This window comes from Lepidochelys kempii, chromosome 10 (genome assembly GCF_965140285.1).
Source record: "Lepidochelys kempii isolate rLepKem1 chromosome 10, rLepKem1.hap1, whole genome shotgun sequence".
Lineage (NCBI taxonomy): Eukaryota > Metazoa > Chordata > Testudines > Cheloniidae > Lepidochelys > Lepidochelys kempii.
Genome location: NC_136389.1, coordinates 7809011 through 7826751, shown reverse-complemented (window position 1 = coordinate 7826751; position 17741 = coordinate 7809011). Strand labels below are relative to the sequence as shown.

General features: G+C 50.7%; 1 protein-coding gene across 2 annotated transcripts in view; it reads left to right on the top strand.

Moving 5' to 3' along the window:
* The first annotated feature begins 209 nt into the window (after nucleotides 1–209).
* The window catches only part of RAI1 (retinoic acid induced 1), a 133776-nt gene continuing 116244 nt past the window's right edge, over nucleotides 210–17741 (top strand). For both annotated transcript variants that reach the window (XR_012161085.2, XM_073361837.2), the window contains exon 1: nucleotides 210–540. The gene's annotated coding sequence lies outside the window, so the exon portion shown is untranslated. The remainder of the gene's footprint in view (nucleotides 541–17741) is intronic.

Below are 17741 nucleotides of genomic sequence, written 5' to 3'. Positions count from 1 at the left end.
GGGAGGCCGCGGGCGGGGTACCCCCGGCGGGCGGGCGGGCTGGGACGGCCGCGGCTGGGAGGTCCGGCCCACGGCGGGGCAGCTCTGCAGACCCAACAGGACGCACCCGCGGGCAGGGCCACGTGGGCAAGCCGGCCGGCCGGCAGATGGGGCTGTCGGCCCGGGCAGAACACCTGGATTTCCCCGGAGGGAAACATGAGCGTGCACTTCCGACAGCATCCAGCCATGCCTCTAACTTTCTTCTCCCCCCCTCCCCGCCCGCTCGCCCTTCCTGTGCGAAGTGGGATCGGGCTGCCATCGACACCCGCGCCGGAGCGCGCTCGGCTGCAGGCGGAGCGGCGGCGGAGCGGGGCCAAGCCCGGGGGCCGCAGTCCCTGACCTGCCCGCGGGACTCGCCGGGGGAGCGGAGTGGGGCGAGGCGGGGAGGAAATCCGGCCGCGGGGGGCGCTCCCATGGATGGGCACCGGAGGAGCTTCCGCGCCCCGCGTCCCTGGCCCGGCTGCCCCGCTAGGCGCCTGCGGTGAGCGGCGGCGGAGCGAGGTAAGAGCGGCGGAGCCTCGCCCGGCTCGGGGGGGAGCGGAGCGGAGCGCTCGGGGCTGCGGCAGCGGCTCCCCGGGGAGGCGAGGCCCGAGCGTGCCCTGGGGCTCCGGGCCGGGCTGGCGGCGAAGGCGCCGGGGAGCAGCCAGCGGGGGCGTGGGTGTGGGGGGGGGGGGTCGGGGACAGCTACTCTGGCTCCGGCTGCCTCCGCTGCTGCCCGGCTCCGGAGACCGATCCGGGGCCCCGCGGGGAGGCGAGAGCCCCTGGCTGCAAGTGACTCCACGTCGCAGCGGGCCGGCCGGCTGCAGCCCAGCCGCTGGGCGCGCGGGGTCTGTGCTCCGGGCCCCCCGTGATTCCCAGGCTGGGGGGTGGGGCGGCCCGGCCCAGCCCAGCCCAGCCCAGCCCAGCCCGGGCCCTGCTGCCAACTTTCCAGGGAGCCCCCGAGCTGCGCTTCTCTCCCTTCCACCCACCCCCACGAGCCTAACCCGGCGTCTGCCTGTGCCTGGCTCCTGAGGGGAGGAACAAGACAAGCCCTGCAGCGGGTCTTTCCCTCCTGCTGCAGTTCCCAGGCCGGGGCCAGCACAGGGAGCCTCTGAACCAAACCCCCGAGGACCGAGACAGAAGTTTGCATTTTGACAGTAAAGTTTGAGGACCTCCGGCCTGGGAGCCCGGGCATCCCCCGTCTACCTCTTCTGCTGGAGCAGATTTTTCAGCCGCAGACCTGCTTTTTGTGCAGCGCTGGCTATTGCAGAGAAATCCGCAGACAGAAAAGGTAGTGGGAGCCCCGAGGCCGCTCCACAGCGAGTAAACAGCCCCCCTGCACCAGGCGGCCCGAGTGTCAGCCTGAAGGAGACACTGTATATTATTTCCCTTCCGCGAGGAATAGACTTTTCAAGGGCTTTCCATCTGTTTGCAATACATCTTGGCTGACGTCGCGGACCTGTCGGAGCCTTTAATTGACGTCAGAGCAGGGGAACTGCTGGGGTGTGTGTTTGCTCCCTGCTGCCTGGACAGGAACGGCCAAGCCGCCCCCGAGAACGATCAATCCCTTCGCTGCAAAAGCCTGCGGTGGTCAGTGGGCCCTACCTCTGCCCCCTTTGTGGCGGCTCCCAAGCAACCTGCCCCTCCAGCTGGCCTCTTCTGAGGGCTCAGAATGGAGCCCTGTACTCAGCCTGAAACAGAGATGGGGTCTCCAGCTAGGGGAGTGTCTCAGAGGCCTGGCGGAGGCTGGGTTCATATGGCCATGGTGTGTAATCACATTGGGGCCCCCAAAAGTGCAGGGCCTCTCACAGGGCAGATCCAATTGCTCCTGCCTACAGCCAGCTGTAAAGACCCTTCAGCGCCCAGCAGCTGCCTCCCGCTGCAGGTCTGTGTCTTTGGCGCTAGGGGTAAAAGTGCCTCCCTGACAGCACATTGTGAGGAGCAGGATCCTACCCACCCCAGGGATACAGCTCTGCCCCCCCCCCCCGATAACATCTGAACAGAACCAATGTAGTGCTAGAATCATAGAATCATAGAATATCAGGGTTGGAAGGGACCCCAGAAGGTCATCTAGTCCAATTCCCAGTTAAATCATTTCTGTTAAATTAGAACTCGAGACATCGTCCTTGCTGTCGTGATGGAGGGGAGGGTCTGTGAGTCGTGTTCGGCTCTGTGGGTCTTGGGTCACGTAATGATCAGTGCCAAGGGCACCGTAACAGGAAGGATTTTCATTCTCATTTATTGTTCCTAAAAACACTTTAAAATGGGGGAAATGACATTTTTATCCCCATTTGCAAAGACTGGAAAGCAGAGGGAGAGGAGCAGTTATGCCCAGGGTCTCACCATGGGTCAGTTGCAGAGCTAGGTCTAAAACCCAGAAGTTTTGATTTCCCAGTCCTAACCGCTGGACTTCCCTAGTTTATACCAATCAAAGTTCCCTTGAGCCATTGGCTCATTGGGCTGATGTGGTTGAAGCATCTCTGTTTCACAGCCAAGGGACAGGAGGAAGCAATGTGGCCTGCATCACATCCCACTGCCTTTGGCTGCCCTAAGCTGATGGTTTGGGTACCCGTTTTGCAGCTGGGTGAACTGGAGGTGACCTTTCAGTGTGAGATCGAGCGAGACTCAAATGTAAACCTTCAGGATTGTAGTTATGCCTTAACCGTTCAGCCGTTGCACCAATGGCTGATGAAAATGCAGCTTGAGCTATGTTGGGGGATGGGTTAGAAAAGGATATTAAGCAGCCCGTAAAAATGGAGAAAAGAACCTGTTTTATGGTAGGTCTCTCTCCGACCCTACTGAATCTCCCACTGACATAAGGATGACCCAAGTCCCCAACTACGTTAAGACAGGGCTTTAAAAATGGCCGCGTGATATAATGACAATGACTTAATGTTTCTCTACTGCCTTTTGTCCAGGAGGCCTGCAAAGTGCTTTGCAGGCTGCACTGGGGTCACTTTAACAACCACTGAAATGCAGCTTCCTCTGGGGTGCGACATGAGTTGTTTCGAACAGGAAATGAGGAAGAATACTACACCCGCTTGAAGCTACATGGGGAAATTTAGAGAAGTAGAATAGATCTAAATTGGGAATTTAATTAGAAGACAACTACAGATACCATCCTTGTCTCATGAAGAGACCACCCATGCTGGGGACCTGTGTCCAATGTCTCACCCATAAGATGTATCTCCCGGTATAGTTGGAAATCCACACAGCTGTGGATTCTGAAGAGGAACACTATCAGGAAATAGTTTCTGGGTTCATCTAGGCAGGTCAGCTGCTCCTAAACGTGTATTTTAAGGGGCCCTGCTGTCACACACACACCACGCACTCAGGTAAATGGTTTGCCTCTCCCAAAAGTCCCCACCACCCATTGTCTCTGAGCCACTCTACTGCTACTCTGTAGATTAACTGGGTCCGTTTTGATTTCCTCCACAAACTGGTGCCAGAACCCAAGTGAGGGGAACCACAGGTTGGAAGAAGGCAACATAGAGGCTTATCCTTGTAGATGGGACCTCACGTGTTATTTCATTGAGAGCCCTGAAAAACCAATATTTTCTCCTGCATTAAACCTCCTTCTGAGCTGCAAACATTAGGTTCTTATCTGGGGATATTCAGATCTGGGTTTTGGTTCCACTCCATATAGGGCTCACCAATGAAGTTTGGATCCACAGCCAAACTTCTCCAAAATACAGGCCTGTTTAGATCTAGGCTTTACATTCAGGACCATCCCTAGTTTAATTACATCTTTGTAACCACCTAGTGCTAGGCTGTTAAAGACAAGGGAAGGTGAGCTGTGAATCCTGCTCACGCACTGGTCAGTGAAAACACCGGAACTTTTGGGATACTAGAGGGTTTGTTTAACTGGTAGAACAGGCTGCAGCTTCAGAGCATGAACTCCTGAAAGCACTGTGAAACTGAGCCCTAGGCGACGTGCCAGTAACCGACCTCCGGACCCCGAGAGTTTCAGTTAACCAGGGTTTTATTCTCACAGGTTTCCTCGCTCTTATCGTTTTCCCCCATTCCAGCGCAGGCCACCTTTAAAACTTTTGTCAGTTGCAGCCACACCTGCAGGAGCAGACCCATCTGTGGGTTTCCTCTCGCTGCGGGTGCGGCATGCCTGCACCACAGGCTTTGCATTCACAGAACGAAGTGGAAAAGTGACCCGATAGAACAGCTGATAGGCTGGGTTGGAAAAGGAGGTGCGGGGGCCAAAAAGACCAAAAAAATTATTCCTCTCAAACTTTCACATTTATAATCTACCGTAAATAGTCAGATCCTCAGCAGCTGGGCTTGATTTGCCGCTCATTTTAGCCTGGACTATACAGAGAGAAGCCCCATTTCAAACCAGTGCAGGCTATCTGTGCTAACAGTTTGCATTGATGCAGCTACGCTGATATAGCTACATTTGTGCAAAACACCACCCTGTAGTCATGGCCTTGCCTGGTTTTGTACAGATGTTGCCCCATTAACTCCATTGGCATTTACTCCTGATTTACGCCAGCGTAAGTGACAGGAGAATTGGGCCCAGTGTTTTCAGGTAGGTCCTGCCGCATGGTTATGCCCACAGATGCAGGTTGCTGTATCAAACATACAATTACAGCTGGAAAACACAGACTTTGTGACTTTGTTTCAGCTGAAGTCTTTTCATTATTAATATCAGCTGCTGACACCCAACTCCCCACTGCCCTGCACCTTGGGCTGTCATTTACCCCGAGTGTGAAAACGCTGCCATGTCGGAATGGTGCCGTCCTACATCCACTTTCCATTCATGTACGTGACAACACCAGGAACCACTCATGTGCTGGCAGCAGCAGAGGAGTGACAGTTTGCACCTCCTTTATTCATTGTGACCACTAATGCAGGCTAGGGCAACTCTGAGGGATGCCCTTAAATTACAGTCCTGCTGCAGTGGCCCCAATAGGGTTTTGCAGGGGGATGGAATCGCTGGAGGGAGCTCCTGTCCCCTCTCCTTCAGCCCACACACGCCCTGTCCCCAGCCCACGCTGCAACACTCCTTGTTCCTGGAGCCAGCTCTGTTCCTGGCACAGGGGACACATGCACCAGGGATCCTCCCCCGGGGAAACCATGACACCTGCCCTGTGACCCCTTTGTGTCAGCACTGCCCAGCAATGATCAATAGGGCCCGAGGCTTAAGGTAGGAGGGAATCAGGCCTAGCACATCCAGGTGGAACTTTTTACAGCAAGGACAGCCAAAGTGTGGACAAGGAGCTGAATGCAGCCCAAGTGGCCGTCACCTGTAATGTGGGAGTGCGGCCCATGAATACTATAGGCCCTCGACCATCTTGATCTTAGCGGTTTTGAAGCAAGATGGAGCGTGGCCTGCTAGGATTTGTTTCCCAGGCCATGCCACCCTAATAAATAGGATGGACAGCTCCAGGCTGCTCCATTCTAGGCCAGTTAGACGTTGACAGGGCAGCCCTTGATGTCACCAAGTTTGGGTGCCCTAGTTTGAGTGCCTGGGTACGATGGGTTTTGCTCACAGATTGGCTTTGAGTCATTTTTTGTCTTTAAATGACAACTCTTTGCCTTTAAATTTGCATGTATAGGTGGGGAACACGACAGCCCAATGCAAGAGGGTGAGACTTCTTATAAAAAGAACGAGTCGGGTTTTATTATCCCTTTGAGACGAGCAGAGAAAATCTATACTGAAGGCATGAAATAGCAATAAAAATGGACTTTTTGCCAAAGCAAAATTAATTGAGTGAATCTCACTCCTCAAGCCTCAGCTCTGAGAGGCTTATGAGCTGGATATGAACCGCGCTGGCCCCTTCCAGGCTGTGATCCCCAGAGGATGAGAGGCAAAGCCCTCCCTCTGCTCCTGAGCACTGGATAATTAAACAAGATGTGACCAGTATACAGGAGCAAAGGGACTCTCGCTCTGGGCCTTCACATCAGTGACTGATCCCCACAAGTTTCAGTGCGACCCAATATCTTAGATGGACGTCCTCTAGGGCAGGGACTCTATTTATCTGTATCTGTTCAGAGTCCAGCACCACAAGCCCTGGTCCTGTTTGGGTCTTTTGGGTGCTCCCATAACATAAATAATTTACTTATCCTAATAATACAGAGTTTGGTGGGTCTCAGCCCCAGCCTCTCATCTCTCCACAGTCCCAGAAACTCGGTGTAATCGGCCTAAATATCACCAGTATTAATTTTTGGGGAAGCAGCCAAGATGAGTTATTGCAGAAGATGCTCCCTCCAGCTGAACTTGGACGTCAACAGACTGTTTTGATGGCCTGTCCTAGGCTGGCCTTTTGCTAGTCCTGATCTTCTTGGGATGAAGTCTTGTTCCTACAAACTAGTTTCTTTCCACGTCTCCATTTACTGTCCAAGGCCGTTGAGGGCAATGACCCTCCTAGGAGCTTCCTGCACAAAATCTTCATCACAGGGGGACAACCTCACCATGGCCTCACCCTTTGATGTACGTCTGCAGTGGGTCCAGCTATGCTCTGCTGGTATTTTTCAGTGGGAGGACGGAGGGAGGAGCCGTGGCGAGAGACCAGCGAGGTGACAGAAGGACTCTTCTCGGCAGCTGGTGCAAAGAGGACGAAATTGCATAAACCTCCGGAGTGTACCAGAGACGCGGAGATTAAATAGCAGGAGAGCTGGGAGGCAGAAGCAGCTTCCAGGCGGGAGAAAGGAAAAAAAGGGACAATTTGAACATGAATCTCCTCCCCCTCGATGTCTACCCTCCAATTCTGAGGTCCCAGATTCAGAACCATCAAAATATAGCCCTTTTCAATCCCTTATCTCATGGCAGCAGAAACAATTGGCCTGTGAAGAAGGGGGAAACAATCTGTTTGACTGACAAACAAAAACACATTTCTGCACAAAAGGAGGAGGAGGCGGCAGCTGTCTGGCTGCTGCTTCTGCTTTTTCATTCCCCTCCCTCCCCTGTCCCCGTGCTGGCTGGCGGTGTCGAAGCCGAGCGGTTGCTTCTGCCAGCGAGACACCCGATGTTCTAACTGGCTGAGTTCAATGTCAGGGGCTCGGCAGCAAATGTCATTGTCAGCCCTGCTGTTTCCAGCCACGGCGGCGCTGACGCAAGCCACTCGTGTCACAACGGAGAAGGGTTCTGGGGGATGCGGAGGGAAATTTGGCAGCCTTGGTGACCGTCTGCCCTCCCCAGCTGACTGGCTCTGGTGCAAGGCTGGGGCAGAGGAGGGGCACTACGCAGTGGCGGAGAGGAAGCGGGCCCATGTGGTAGCAGAGTGAGGACTCAGTCTAGAGAGAGACTGACCAAAGATGGGGCTTTGTGAGGAGCTGAGCTGGATTTCCAGAGGGGAAATTCAGCCAGATTGCCAGTCATCTGCTGAGATTTCAAAGCATGGGCAGCCTCGTCTGATGGTTACAGCATCAGGACACTGGGGTTCTGCTCCCTGGTTTTCCTGCTGACTCACGCTGTGACTTTGGACCACTCAGTTAACAGTGCTATGCCTCAGCTTCCCCTTCAGCAAACCAAAGATGATGATAGCTACCCAACAGTGTAAGGCTTTGAGAGCCTTGGATTAAAGGCACTATTTGAAGCATAACATTGTTTTATTATGCAAACACCATAGCCACCAAGGTGTTGCTGAGAATCCATTTGGGCATTCCTATCGTGGGAGACATCAGGAGAGCCCACTGAGTTTGAGATGCTCTCTGTCTCCCCACCATGATTTCCCGTCTTTGTAAGCATTTCCGTTGATTTTTTCCTTTTAAAAGGAAAGGAAAAGAAGCTGGATTTTTTTTTCCCTTCCCCATGCTGCATCTTCTGTGAGCTTTGATTGGGTGCAGTATCACTTTCCTGTCTAATATGGCCCTTCTGGGGACACTGTTTGGCTCTGTCAAGAGGTGAAAAGGGAATCTGAAAATACAAGCGTCATCCCCAGTGCCTACTAGTGCATGGAGAAGTGTAAGAACAGAGTCTGAGATGGCCTACTGTGACTAGATAATGTATCCAAATGTGAAAAGGCAATAAACAAAGTGTAAAGAATGCAAAAAGAGACATTGAAGCCACAGTGAGATTCCTAATTGCCCTTAGTCCAAGGTTGGTGTCAGTGGGAACTAAATAGGAGAGATTACCTCTTATTAGTGGGCTACTCAACTTTTTAAAAATTTGGTCTGTTGCGCTACTCATCAAGTAGCAAAGCAACACCACATTATAAAAATGTCGTTTGCTCACCATGGGATTCAGGATGAGTGGCCCACAATTCATGAATGGCGAATTTCAACAGTTCTTTTTGATGCAACAGCCCAAGCATGTTATGCCAAGCCCTTTCTGTACACACTCATCTGTGTATACTTGTACAAAGTTGGTACAAATAGAAGATATTTGGACCAGTTCCAATGAAAGCGCATCTCCCAATGCTTTATTGGGATCTCCAGTTCAGAGACTTATGAGTTGAAGGACAAAAACCATTAACGCCTGCATCTGCTGTAACAAGCTTCTAGAGCCAATGAGCATGTACCCTGAAGTAGCTACAAAAGAGTAGTACACCAGGAAATTACAGAAGGAGAATTACTAGGACAAAATGCTGAGGAGTTACGCCTTTTGCAAGTGGAAGAGAATGGCTAGCGAGCGGCCAAGCTAACAACTATACTGTCCACATCAGTGTCATACGTCATAACCCACCCTGAGAGTCAGTGCTGCTGGAGGAACAAAAGACAGTTGAAGCAAACCAAAAAAAGCTGGCTCTCTTTAGGACGTTCAGAATGGTGCTGCGGGTGCCCATGTACTCACCAGAGTAACACTTGCCCTTCTAGTTTGCTGACAATGACAAAAACAGTAAAGGTAGGCCCCAGGTGGCAGACCTGCCTCTGCAGCCAGACAGGTCACAGCCAAAGGAATTGTTTGGCTGTCAAGAAGTGTCTGTGTGATCAGAAAACCCCTGAGATTCAGAGATGGTGCAGTAATTCTTGATGGAAGTCTAACAGCCTGGCCTCCACCCTGGCCGTCTCTATTTGTGTGCCTTGGTGACTGCCAGCGTTAGTTAAAGGTGGGTGGTTTTGGTTGACTTTATTTCGTTGCACTCGATTTTTCACAAGAAAGGGAAGGTGCAGTGGTAGCTAACCCCATCATATGACTGGGTGCGAGACATTCGTGTCACTTGGGCCAGGAAATAAAACCAGTCTCCTATCAGCCCAGTCCTTGATTACAGCAGTAACCTGTCCATAGTCCGTATCTTCAGACAGTGTTACCCGTGATCCTCCCTGTACCAACGCATTTTGCCCGCGGAGGGAAAGTGAACCGCTATCAAAGAGCTTTGCAAAAATAGAGAGCCAATTGCAGAATTCCCATCTTTGACACAGCAATGGGGTTCCTATACAGAGAGTGGGGTTCCCAGCATTCAGTGCTCCATCTTGAGCCGGGGACCTTCACTTGGATCCAGTTGGAGCATTGCATGCTGGAACATGTAGTCTGCAAGGGCCAGACGTCCATGTTAAATGTAAGCAAGGCCTGGGCCTGGGCCTGCACTTTGGTCACTTCTTGCCATCTTGGCTGCTCTTGGTTCACTGTGCCGGCCAGGGAAACAGGCCACCAGCTCTATTATCGATGGCAGTTAACCAAGCCACATGCAAAATGGGCACCACAGGACCTGTCAGCCTTTGGGAGGCTCAGTGGTGTTCATTGCCATCCCGTGGGGAGGTCCACGGAGACCTTTAAAAGACCTTTCATCCTTTTCAGGATGGACAAGCCCTGTCAGCTTCGGTCGCTGTTCTCCAATTCACTGCTCCGAGTGACGATGTACCAGCCCTTTGGTCTAAAGCTGGGACCCCTCATTGGTCCTTTTTTCCAGTAAAGCCATGCAGAAGAAGGGGAACACAAGAAAGGGAGACCTAAAGGAATGACAGGCCCGTTACAGTGGTTCTAGCGGTGATAAAAGAAACCAAGAGAAGGAGAGATGAGCGGCAGCAGTGCAAATTAACGGATCCACTTGGCTGGTGACTGACAGATGCTGTTTCTCCAATCAGCCTAGCGATGCACTGGTGCCAATCAGCTGTTGCAGCCGACTAGCTTTGGCATGGCTGTCGTGACAGTGTACCCCCCTCCCGAGTGCAGCCCCGACTCTCTCTCCTGCCCTGGGCCCCTTTGTGCCCCATGCTTCTCCTCTCAGCTGGCCCCCAAATGCAAGCTCCAGTCCCACCTTCCTTCCTCAGCTGCCTCCCTGAAACGCCTTCCTTCTCCTCACAGTTCCATCTGCCTTTACACGACCCCTCTCCCAGCCTGCTCCCTATTTCAGACTTACCTCCCCATCAGTGCAAGACCAGCTGGGGATTCACTAGCCGAGCAGGGTGAAGGCAGTACAAAAACCACAGTATAATAAAATCAGACTAAGCCCCTAGAGTTTGACTGCTAGCGAAAAGGACAGGTCAGGCTAAGCTGCCTGCCTCTGGCTGCTCAGCCCTTCCCGACTACAGACACATTAAAACAGGTTGGAAGGCTGCTCTAATCACTTACAGGATGAGGCAGGGGCTTTGACTCAGCCTGGTACAGCGGGAAGTACAGAGATCTGACAAAAACTTATCTGACTACCATGTCCCCCATCACCAGACTATCTGAGCGCCTCGCAGTCTTTAATGTATATATCATCACATATCCTGTGAGGTAGGGCAGTGCTGTTATTTGCATTGGACATATGGGGAACTGAGGGACTAAGGCCCAGCTCCTCAGAGGTATGTAGGGGCCCTACTCCTATTGAAATCTGGATTTAGGTGCCAAAATATCTTTGAGGCTCTAGGCCTAGGTGACTTGTCCAAGGTCACATAGGGAGTCTGTAGCAGAGCAGGAGGTTGAACCCAGGTTTTCCAAGTCCCAGGCTGAAGCCTGACCCACTTGGCCATCTGTCACAGGTCAGGGCAATTGCACCTGTACTCCCCATCCATAGTCCGGCAATGACACCCACTTTAGGCTCCCAGCTCCTAAACTGTCACCTCTGTTGTGTGGAGACTTGCGTCTCTCTTCCCGCCTGATGGGTTTTTCCAGGCTGCACAGCTCCCTGCCTACACTGAGGTCCCCAGCGAGCCGGACAGTCTACACAGGCCTGCTTCGCTTTCTCCCCAGCGGCTATAAACAGCATAATTGCCCATAGTTAGAATTTACCACTTAGTTCTCTCTAAGCAAGCACATATATTCTTCAGGTGAAAGCATTACAGAGAAAACCTATTAAAACCAATACAAGAACCTGCATGCATGCTAATAAGCTTACCAGAGATCATCCCAACTCTGACGTGGGCTCTGGCAGGTGAGCAGTCCTTCAAACTCCACCCAGAGGTTTTTCCGTGGCTAACGTTCAACACCTTTTGCTCAGAACAACCCCCCCTATGAATCTGAGAGTCACTGCTTTATACAGCTTGGACCTTTGATCTTGGGACCCTGGGAACGGACGATGGGTTACTCCTCAGGGCATAGCTTCAAAAGGTTGGGTCTGAGCACAGTTGCCAACTTTCACACGGTAAATAAGCACCCTGACTTTCACAATAAGCCAAAAATCAAGCTAATCTCATTTCAAAACAAGCCAATCCCTAAGAACCCCAACACGCTATGTGACTCGATCCCCACAGCGTGCAGTCTGGGACTGTGGTGGGCCCGCTGTGCACCTCTGACTCCCTTCCCCCCTCCTTGCCCTCCCTTGCTCTTGCTTGCCAGGATCCGATGAAAAAAAAGAAGCAACAAGCTACAAGCCAAAAACTAGCCAACAAGCAACTCACAAGCCAATTAAGCCAAAACCAAGCCCAATTTCTGCGTTTTTTTTAATGAGTTTGGCATGTCTGGTCTGGAGGTGAGAATCTGTATTCCCCCCCATCCCATGTATTTCCTAGGAACCCCACTCAGTGAACATTTTGTTCTTGTCTGGCACCATTGTTTAAAAGACTCGGAACACTTCCCAGGGTTTACATTAGTCATGTCTCCCCCCTAGAGACTTTCTAGATAATTCCACAATAGTACATAAATATTTGCATTTTTAATGCAGTACACTCCTAAAATGCTTAAACATAATTTGATAAGGTTTAACTTAATTCAATAAGGTTTGTCCAGGATACTGCAGGAAATTGCTAAATCTTTCACACCGGCCTTCTGCTTTTTACCTTTCTCTCCTCTTACTCGTCCAACTCTGTATTCTGAGGCTGCCCTGAGTTCCAACTGTCCAGCCTCCAGGACATGCAGAAAGCTGTAGCCCGCTCTCTCAAGCAAAACCAGGACACTATCAGATCACCGCAATCTCAAATGCCAGCATTGGCTCCCCTCTTCATTTCAAGACTCAGTCCCAAAATGCCTGCCTTGTTTTTAAAGCCTCTCAGCCCAGCCTGTCTCAGGGACCTCAGCTTCACTCTGCTTCTCTACATTTGGTCCCTACACACAACCAAACTACTTTTGGTGCAAGAGCATCTGTCACCTGGAGCAGCCTTCCTATAGCCGTTGCTTCATTAACTTGCCACTGGTTTGCAAATAATTTCCCCCTTGCCTGGAATACGTAATTTATCTTTATGTTACTGTTAATTCTGGAAAGCGTTTTGGATTAGAGTTTGCATGAAAAATACGATACATCTTGAAGCTGTTCTGTAGTGTACTCTTCTGTGTTTTATACAGTACCAAGAATGTTGTGGAATCGATCGAGCTATCTTAGCATCTGGGCACTGGTATCATATAATAATTTATGCTGTGTGAATAATTCGTAACAATTATTCAATGAATTTCATTTATTTTCTGTTCACAAGTCGTTTGTGTTTTCCTTCAGTTGCATTCATGATTCAAAATGACTTTCCGTTCCCCCAGTTGTATTCGTTATTCAAAATTATTCTCCAGATAATTTCTGCAAATAATTCTTGATGCTCACTCTTTTGGGAGGTGTTCATTATGAATATGTAATTTCAGAAATTAGAGGTGCTTTTATTGGCCTCTGAGGTCACATGATATGTTTCTGCTTCCTGATTGGATGAGTGTAACTCTTAGAGTCAGGTTTTTGGTGCGAGTGCTTGCAAATAAGAATTTTAAATCCACTTTCTCCAAATATCCTGCAATCGTTGCTCAAAAATTAACCGTTCTGGCAAATATTCCTTCTGATAAATGCCTTGGCCACAATATTCGGAGAATGTAAACACAAGAGTGGCACAAGTGCAACTGAATTTCATTTATGTAAAAATTTGCGTGAAGGTTTATGGAGACTTTTTTGCAAAATTCCCTAGCTCCAGTAATAATAATAATCAAAATAATCTTAATATGGAAAAATAATGTTGTAAAAAGACATTGATAATAACCATACTTTGCTTATAAATCCTTCCATCTCATGATCTTATTATGCTTTACAAACACTGGTTAGTTGAGCCAAAGCCCTCTGTGAGTTTGGTCTGTGTTATTATCCCATTTTATACTGTAGATTCTGATCCTTTACTTTCATCCTATTCTGCAATGAACGCCAAGCAGAGAGAGATCAAGGACTAAATATTTCCCTGATTTACACCTCATGCAAACGAGACTCCAGCCGTCTCACACAGAGTTGGAGTCAGGGCAGTTTATGACCCAAGTGACTTGCCTGTGGTCACGCAGAAGATCTGTGATACAGCTGGAAATGGAGCCAAGGTCTCTTGATTCTTGCTCTGCTGCTTTGACCACAAGCGCAGCCTTTCTCCCATTTAGAGATCAAAACTAAATGGTGCACAGAGTTCAGACATTTTCTCTAACTGGCAGGCTGGCTCCTGCCACCTCTTGTAGAATCTCTTCAGTTCTAGGGTTTTTTTTTTTCTTTTTTGGTATCAGTGTGAGTCAGAAAGGCCCCACCCTTCCCCCCATTTAATAACACACACTGGCATGGCATATTTATGCCTCCAAAGTGGAGCATTGTGTTAGCATTCTTGTTGGTACAGCACACACACTCCATGGCCTTGTGCTTCCAACAGCTGCTGCTGCTGATTTCCCTTAAAAATAAAACCCCTGGAAAGGCACGGTGGGGATATCTTAAAAGCAGAGCTGTGGCATGCAGTTAATCATATCCTCTTAACAGGTTTATTCGCTCATTAAATATTTAAGACTCGTTTCACTTTATCAATAGCGTGGAGGCATGTGGGCCCTGTGCGAAGATTTATGCACACAATAGGACTGGCTCATTTGGGGTTATTGGAAGGCAGCTGAGGGCCGGCTAGAATTTCACCAATGGGGAGATTTTTGCTTTTTGTACCTAGGTTATAGATTCTGATTGCAATTTGAAGGCAACTAGGGCATTTAGCCCCGCAGCTCCTATTGGGAGTTGGGGGGCAAAGTTCCCCCAGTTGGGTTTGAAAATCTCAGTCTATTTTAAAAAACAGGAGCAGAGAAGATCAGGAAACATGATTGCGCTGTAAATAGCCCCTCTTGTACTAGGTATTAGCAGCGTTTTGTGTGGTAGAATAATAATTAAAAACAAAACCTGTGAAAGCAATAGATGTGCCGGGACAGAGTTTTGGGGAGCAGGGTTTTGATCCCAGCTTCCGGCTGCTGTTTGTAGAAGGGTCTTTGCTGTTGTGGTGGCTATCTGAATGCTGACCCTTGGGTTGTGCTGGAGTTGTCTTGCAGGTGCAGCATCTGTTGTTCTCTGGTTATCAGGAGAGCTGGTCTCTTAACAGCATTAGGTGGGGCTGATCTGGCTCTTCCTTCTCAGTCGTGCTCCGGGCAATGCAGAGGTGGGCAGAGCACAGCGGCGGGCCGAGCGCAGACTCTGAAGTTACACAATGTGACCTGTGACCATCCTCTTATATAACGCATTGCTGGAGCCTGTACGGCCGACAGGTCTCAGCACGCGATGCTCCGGTACAATCCCAGCGGCCTCTGCTGAGATCCAGAAGGTGTGTCTCATGCTGGGGCCTGTCCTCTCTCTGAGCTGCACCTCGGTATCTCTGTTTTTATGGCTGGTCTTTGGGCTCCCAGCAAATTGCCAATGACCTTGCTTGGGTGACACTTGGGTGCACCTGGGGCAATGTGTGGGGGGATGGGGACCCAACACAGTCCCATTCAAAAACCTAATTCAAGCAGTGAAGGCTGGTGGTATTCCACAGTGGGATGGTCAATGCCGGATACGCTGCTGATGGGCACAGGCTAAATGCTGGTCTGGATTGCAAGTTAGGTTAGATGGAGGAAGTGTGTGCGCGAGAGAGACTTCCTCCAACCTCTCCTGCTTTACAACACCCTTTAAAAAAGGATCTGACAGCGATAAAACTGTGAGGCTTTTTTCTTTTTTCTTTTAGTTCTGTGATAGCTTCCCCCCTCCCACCTTATAATAGCGAATGCATCTGTCACTACTTTCCTAATGAGCATCCCAGCTGCCCCTTTGGGACTCCTACCTCTCCGTGTGGGCTTGGGCTTGTGGAGTTCACAGAGGGGAGGGAGCGGCAGACGGACCCCCTCGCTCGCGCCCCTCCTCTCCAAGGGCAGGTCATCCAGAGGGAGGGGAGAGGAGGAGGCAGCTATGTGTCAGCTCTCGGAGAGCTGGCTTGCACCCCCTGCAATCACAGCCAATAATGACAAAAAGACGCAGCTGCTGCCAGAGAGAGAGAGCTGAGCGCCAAGCATTACAGCAATGTCACAGCCCTGGGACGGCTGCTACTGGCGAGAAATTTCCTCACAACAGGCAGAGCTACAGGAAGGAGGCATTGATTTAATAACAAAGGCCGTCTCCACTTTTGGGGGGGTGCGGGGAGAGGAGGAGTGTGGATTTTCAGGGCTTTTTCCTCCATGTGCCATTGAAGTTGCCTTCAATAAAACCCATTGCCCCAAAGCTGGGCTAGATGACCTCCTGAGGTCCCCTCCAACCCTGATATTCTATGAAAGCATCTCCTATCCCGTTCTCAGCAGTACAGCGGGCCGGGCGCTGGAGTGCTCAGATGCTAGCCAGCCTCACTCCAGACAATGGCGGGGAGGGTGATTTTCCAGGTGTAATAAGAAAAGGCAAATGGGGAGGAATGCTATGCTGGGCTCACCAAGGTTCATCCTCAGCATCAGTCCTTCTCCCAGCCCGCTGCTGGTTAAAAGCCCAGCTTGCTGGTCAATCAGTCCCCAAAAAGCTGTATTAACCCAAGTCAGGGCCTGATCTGATCCATTGGGGTCACTGGGAGCCTTGCCATTGATTTTGGTGGGCTTTGGGTCAGGTTCTTAAGGAGGAGAGATGGTTTTGTGATTCAGGTGCAGACCTGGCTCGGCCACTTACTCCTAGTATGATCTCAGGTCACTTAAGAGCAGATCCTATAAAATGCAAAGCGCCCTCAGTTCTCATTGTCTTCCGTGGGAGTTGAGATGACCCAGAACTTTGCAGGATCTGGCCTGTGACCAGGCCATGCCTGAGCATCTAACGTGGGGATGATGAAATACTAACCTACTGCACGAGGGTGTTGCGAGACTGATTCAGTTAATGTTTGTAAAATGCTTGGAGACCCCAAGACAGGAGGTGCAAGAGAAGGGAAAGTGCTGTTATCCATGTGCCTAGCTTGGCCAGATGACTAAGGGAAATATGATAACTGTCTATAGTTGGAGGGTATAAGGAGGGAGAGGCTGGTACACAGGAACATGACGAGCAGCAATGGAATGAGGAATAGTAAAGGAAAAGTACAGGGTGATTCTTAGGAAATATTGTCCACTGGTGAGATCTGGGTAAGCTGTTTGGTACTCTTCTCAGGGAGGAGGTGAATGTGTGGACATTTGGGTCATTTAAAGCTGGACTGGACGAAGAGCCAGAGAATATACTGTAGGGAACACGCCTGCCCTGTTCTCTAGATGGGTGAGGTGATTTCACAGGTTTCATCTTCAATTTCTATGATTCAGTTCTGTGCAAAGGTTTTGTAATATAGGTGCGGCGGCTGGACATTTCAGACCTGGATTTCAAGCCCTACCTAAAGGTGGGGTCCTGGTTTGGCCCATGATAGAGATTCAGAACGGGGGAAATCATGGTATTTGGATCTCTAATTTACATCCCTGCCCACATATTGGACTCATCCCTTGATGGATCAAGGCACTGAGTGTGACATTTGAATTGTGCGTCTAGATTTTGCATGGCCCTGTGCCAGTGTTCAGTTTTGGTTTCCAGTTACAACCACTGTAGAGAGATCAGTCCCTCCCAGACTGAGTTTGGCATTCTGGTTCAAGCCCATCTATAGTTGTCCTGGGAATCTCTGTGTCTGTGGCCAGTGGGGACTGCCAAGGCTGAGTAGTTATTATTTACTGGGATTGTGCTGGCGCCCAGAGCCAGGAACAACAACTTTCTTATCTCCTGGGGGGTGCTCAGTTCCCGTGCCCCCACTCCACCTCTTCCCCCAAGCCTCCATCCTGCCCTGCCTCTTCCCACCCTGTTCCTCCCCATAGCACGTCCCACCCTTGCTCCTCCCTCCCCCAGCGCCTCCTGCACGCCGTAGAACAGCTGATCCACAGTGGGCAGGAAGCACTGGGAGGGAGGGGGAGGAGCTCATCGGCAGGGCCACCGGTGGGCGGGAGGTGCTGGTGGGGGAGAGCTGGCTGCTGGTGGGTGCCCAGCACCCACCATTTTTCCCCCATGCCCCAGCCCTGGAGCACCCACGGAGTCAGCGCCTGTGTCCAGAGCAGCTCCATCGGTGCCAGGTGTTGTAGAAACGCAAAAGAAGGCATGGTCGCTACCTAGAGAAGATTCCAATCTCCTTATGCAGATGGTGGTTGTTTATTATTGTATCATAGTAGTGGCTAGAGAACAGAGCAGAGCCCCGTTGTGCTAGACCCACATAAC